Source organism: Corapipo altera, unplaced genomic scaffold (assembly GCF_003945725.1).
Source record: "Corapipo altera isolate COAL_440 unplaced genomic scaffold, ASM394572v1 90, whole genome shotgun sequence".
In the NCBI taxonomy this organism is placed as follows: Eukaryota; Metazoa; Chordata; class Aves; order Passeriformes; family Pipridae; genus Corapipo; species Corapipo altera.
In genome coordinates this window covers 17,604-23,168 of record NW_020884990.1, presented here as the reverse complement: position 1 = coordinate 23,168, position 5,565 = coordinate 17,604, and the positions used below count along the sequence as shown (strand labels likewise).

General features: G+C 41.8%; 1 long non-coding RNA gene across 1 annotated transcript in view; it reads right to left on the bottom strand.

Moving 5' to 3' along the window:
• Positions 1-3,075, bottom strand: part of LOC113958192 — a 6,685-nt gene extending 3,610 nt beyond the window's left edge. The window contains exons 1-2 of the long non-coding RNA XR_003531443.1: positions 2,868-3,075; positions 1,434-1,532 (exon numbers count right to left, since the gene is read on the bottom strand). This is a non-coding gene — a long non-coding RNA (uncharacterized LOC113958192). The remainder of the gene's footprint in view (positions 1-1,433; positions 1,533-2,867) is intronic.
• Between the last annotated feature and the right edge of the window lie 2,490 nt (positions 3,076-5,565).

The window sequence follows — 5,565 nt, the reverse complement described above, 5'->3', positions numbered from 1 at the left end:
AGGAAGGGGAAGAAAAGGGAAAGGAAAGGGGAAGGAAAGGGAAAGGGAACCTTCCCTAAATAATGTGAAGAAGACTTTGATTTCCCAGGATCACAGAATCACAACACATGCTGAGTTGGAAGGGACCCAGAAGGATCATCAAATCCAACTCCTAACTTCCATCTCCTGGACATCACTCTTTCCAGTGAGCTCTCCCAGCAGGGTGGGGAAGACAAACCTGCTCTGTTTGCTAAGCAGAACAAACATCTGAATATCAATAACCCCTTTAAAATCTCTGTCACATCAGAACAGGGAGAGGAGGAAAAGAAAAGGAGGAGGAGAAGCCAAACAAGCCCCACCAAGAGCAATTTGAAAGCCACACCACATTCACCTGGCTGGCAGTGCTATTTCATATCTCCTTTTTAGCCACTGCCAGCATCAAACTCTGCACAAAAGGCAGAATCTGAAATGATTTCCAACAAAAGCAGCACTTCCATATCTGCTCTGGAGCTCCATTAAACTGGGGCCACTTGTAGTGATGGAAGAGCGAGTTAATATTTTTATTTTCCTTAATTCCTTGATCGATTGCAGGTAGTCATGCTGTTCCTAAAACATTATCGTGCCCCAACACGTGGCTCATCCCTGGACCTCTCTGGGTTTCACATGGCTCTCACATACTTTGCTGTTCCCTTATCCTCTAGTTTTGCACTCCATCAGGAGAAGTGCATCTCCTTTTACTTCTAAGGATTAACTACAACAGAAAACACTGGAAATGGGAATGCTGCTCTTTCCCAGCTGCAACCAGCTGGAAGTTGTTGATTCTGTCCATAAAGCAAACCTGTTTGCAGTTGGCTGGGACCGAGAGCAGCTGATTTTCTCTATTAGGAGACATCAGGAAGCAGAACAGCAATGAACTGTAGATAATATGGATTATATACAGTGCATTAATAGGAGGAACTGAATCATAAAATCCCCTGAGCTGGAAGGGACCCACAAGGACCATCCAGTCCAACTCCAGGCCCTGCACAGACACTCCAACAATCCCACCTTGTCCCTCAGGGCGTTGTTCAAACACTCCTGGAGTTCTGGCAGGACTGGGGCTGTGCCCACTGCCCTGGTATATTTGTGTCTGATAAAAATGTCAGAACATCATTGTAAGAGCTTTTGGTTCCTATTCCAGCCCCTTCTCTCCCAGTGCACACATCTGCACCTGACCTTAAAAGATCATAAAAATTCCAAGGACACAAAAAGGCTCTCTCTGTGTCCACAGTTATGGGTCTAAATCAGCTCCACAGTTACAATTATTTGTGAACAACAGCAAAAGTCTCTTGGCACCAACTGTCACCATTTTTATTTTCCAAATCAACTCAAACCCAGTCTAACACACAGGACTCAGTACTGCCTGTAAGCCCGTGCAAATGGCTCTCTGTGCATTTACATTGCTCATTTCCCACCTGGATTTTCCAGGGTTTCATCTCATTTGTGCAAAGCAGCCCAAGCACGTGTTCCTGTTCCACATCAGGCTGCAGAGGAGCAGGAGGCAGCCAGGGGAGCTTCAGCATGCAGGGAAAAGAAAAAAAGCAATTCACTCCTCCCTTATAAATCATAAAGAAACTAGGTAGGCATAACACAGCATAAATTCAGGTAAATTCCAGCATTTCTGATGAGAGAAACATAAAGGTAACAACCAGAAACTTGTCAGAGACCCACAGAGATTTAAAAAGAAAAAAAAAATAAAAATAACCTTATGCAGACAATTATAATTTTTTTTTCACAAAAGTAAGAATATTTAAATGAAGCGGGTAAATGTCCTAAGGTGGAATTGCAGGAGTTTTATTCAGCCATAATTTCATTTGAAAAGTCTAATAACACCTCTGGATTTAAATTCCACACACCACTCTGCTTTCATTTTGTAGTTGCTGGAAATACCATCATAAGAAAATACTGTACCCCATTTCTAGCAGTGCATATTTAGAGCTGTTGACTTCTTTATCCCAATAAATTGCCATATGCATTAAAAAAAAAAAAATCAATCTTTCCAATTTCCAAACTGGTTTAAAATTTATGTTCATTTTCTATTATAAGCATTTGACCTTGTCTATGAAAAGTCAGATGGAAAAGTTTCTTCCCTTTCCAGTCAGGAAAAAACCTGCTCTTGAGTATTTTTAGACTTTGCAATGTGCAAGTTTAAAAACCTGAGCTATCCCTTCACATTGAATTTTCTGATATTTAATATCTTTTCTGTTGTCCATTTGTGGTAACAATTCCCGTGGGGCAATAATGAGGAAAAGCCAAAGCTTGTTCCACACAAATTCTTCCCTCCATTAATAACCCTGTCAGGGATGTAGATGGTAGAGGCACTTTCTGTGCATTCAACAAAAACCTGATATGAAGCTGAAGAAGCAGTTTTAGTTATATTTATCATCGGATGTTACAATTACAGACGGACATGTTTGCAAAGCAAACAAAACAGAAATAACCACAGAAGGAAAGTAAAAGTCAGGGTGTAAAACCATCACCTCCTGGACCTGGTCAGCTTGGTTTGACACAGAGATTTTCAGGAAAATGTAGATATGTGATATATGTGTATTAATTTAGGTCAAATGTATCTGTTTTGCTAAATACATAGAACTGCTCTGAGGCCAGAAATCTCAAAAAGTTGTGAGTCACTTCCACAAAACAGCTCAGTTTACACTGTTTGACCACTTTGCACCCTTAAAAGTCAAAACAATTCAAGACTGTTTGTTCTCCCCTTTCAAAAATGCAACTATTAATTAAAACCAAGCAAATAACCAAGCAAAAAATAGAACCATGCTGCCAAATCTTTCAAAACCAGCTCATGATTTTTAATTCCATTTAGTTTGTGACCAGCTCAGGGAGTTACACACCTCCTGAGGGGAAGGGACCAGGAGATCCTGAAGCTGCTGTTATGTTTCCCCCCTTTTCAAATAACAAAAGTGCAGCAGCCATGCCTGAGAAGCTGCTGACACCATTTAACAACGGAAGGGATGGGAACAAATACATGAAAAAAAACCAGCTGGACCTTTTCATTTGCCTGCTGGAATAACCAGGCCCACTGCCAAAATTCAAGAACAGCCTCACAAATAGAAGGTGCTTAAAATGCCTTCTCAGCTCTGAGGAGCACTCGTGTCATAGAATCATGGAATGGGTTGGGTTGGAAGGGACCTTAAGGATCACCCCATTCCACCCCCTGCCCTGGGCAGGGACACCTTCCACTAGCCCAGGTTGCTCCAAGCCCCGTCCAACCTGGCCTTGGACACTTCCAGGGATCCAGGGGCAGCCACAGCTTCTCTGGGCAACCTGTGCCAGGGTCTCCCCACCCTCACAGCCAGGAATTCCTTCCCAATATCCCATCTGGCAGTTTGAAGCCATTCCCCCTTGTCCTGTCACTCCCTTGCCAAAAGTCCCTCTCCAGCTCTCTTGGAGCCCCTTTAGGCACTGGAAGGGGCTCTGAGGTCTCCCTGGAGCCTTCTCTTCTCCACACAACGATGTCACAACTCAGGATTGCAGGAAGAGGCTGAAATAAGCCTGGCCTAACTCAGCTCATCCTTGATTGTCCATCCCCAGCCTCTGCCAGCCCTCACCACCTTCTGCTCTTCCCTCCTCAGCCCCTCACGGGTGAGCTGGGACTTCACCCACTCCAGAGGATTGGAAAGGACACGATCCCACCTCGAGAACAAGGTTGGAATGTCACCTTCTATGGTTTAAACCATGAACTGGAAGATGAAAGGTAAAATCAAAAGATGAACGGCACCATTTCTGAATTGTCTGCCAGGCACTGCTCAAAAATGCACATGGATAAAAAGATATGGAAGAATTGGTTTTCCATGAAAGATTTCCTTGGTTTTTCTGTCAGCACTGAGACTCTACACCAGCTCCTGGTGACCAGAAATAAGATCAGGGCAGAAAAATAAGGAACATCAGTGCAAGGCACGAGAGGGGAGGAGTATGTCCCCAAGATTATGTGTTAAACTGCTTAAAATTTAATGCATTCTGATAAAATTAAAAAGTAAAATGTACATTTGGAGGAGCATTTTATGAGCCTGGAGGAGCTGCTGTTTGACAGGAATAACTTGGAGGTGTAGGGAGGGGAGATGGAGAAGTGGCAGAGTGAGTAAGTCCTGCCAACACTCCCTTCTCTGGGATTTGACAGCAGAATCCTTAGAGGACACGGGAAAAACTCAATTCCATATTAATTTTGAGAGTCTTCGTGTCTCTGCCAGTAAGTGACAGTCAAATTCTCCAGTATTAGGGGGAGCTTTTGTCTTTTGGAAATGTGCAGCTTCGTAGGACTTTAAAAATCATGTTGCATCTAAACCCAGGGATGAAGAGAGTTGAATTTAACTTAACATAAATCGAAGTAAACATGCAAATATGGTGAGGCAGAAAGTCTCTTTATCCCACTTACATGTTTCTGGTATTTTCTGTGCTCTTTCAATTATTTTAATTTGTTTTTACTGAGAAGAGAGGCCAATCAGAGGAACTGCAATATAATGGTGAAATTTAAAGGTTACTATGCAAGTATATTTTCATTTATCCTACTTAGCTCTGAAATATCCCACCAAGCTGCTAATATCTAATAATCCTTTTATAGAAGCTGAATGTTATCTGTAAAAATTAAATTGTTTACATTCAAAATGCCTTGCCACAAATATAAATGCTCATTCATTATTTAAAATGCAGCCCAGCAAGGTAAATTTGATGTTTTCCCTGCTCAGTTTTGGCTCTAACCAACTCCACAGATACATTAGCACCATCTTTTGGCTAAAATGTATCCTGACCTATATTTATATCTTTTCCTTACAAATGGGGTTGTTGCATTTCCCTGGTATTTCCATAGGGAACATCTTTGGAACATGAAGAAGAGCCAAACTGAGAAGTGAACTCAGGCTCTGGCTGATAAACCCAACCAAGACAACCCTGTTGGTCCCAAATCATATTTGCACTGAGGTGCCTTTACATTGTTGGAGCCCTAAAATTGCATTTTTATAATTATTTTCTCCTCCTAGAATTATGTAAAGGAGATTTCTTTTTTAATAAATCAGGTCCACTAATTATTAATCAGCTCTGGATGCTTGTTTGTATCATATCTTCCTCATAAAACATGGAATGTGGGCATTCTCTAGGGATTTGCTGCTGCTTTGCCATTCACTTGCACTTCATATTTCACGTTACCTTCTGTGAAAGGCTCTAAATTCAGACTAAAGATGGTTTGGAAATAGTATTTTTCCCCTCATCTTTTGCACCGCATTTTTTAAAGTGTTTATTGAAATCAGTCGAAAAGGGGGATGAAAATGCTGCTTCTTATTTTGGCAGAAATTCCATATTCACATTATCCCTTTGTCAGCTGAGATCACAACAGGAGGAAAAAAAATCTTCCATCTCCATCTGCTGATGGTCCCTCAACAGGATCACATCTGAGCAAGGGTGACTGACTGTGCAGTGACCAGGGTGGAGGGAATATATGCCAAATATGGCCTAAATCCAGAGCTCTGGGGGGTTGCACAAGCTCGAGTGATGGATTTTGTTGGAATTTTGAGAATATCCCAGAAGAGAAAAAAGAAA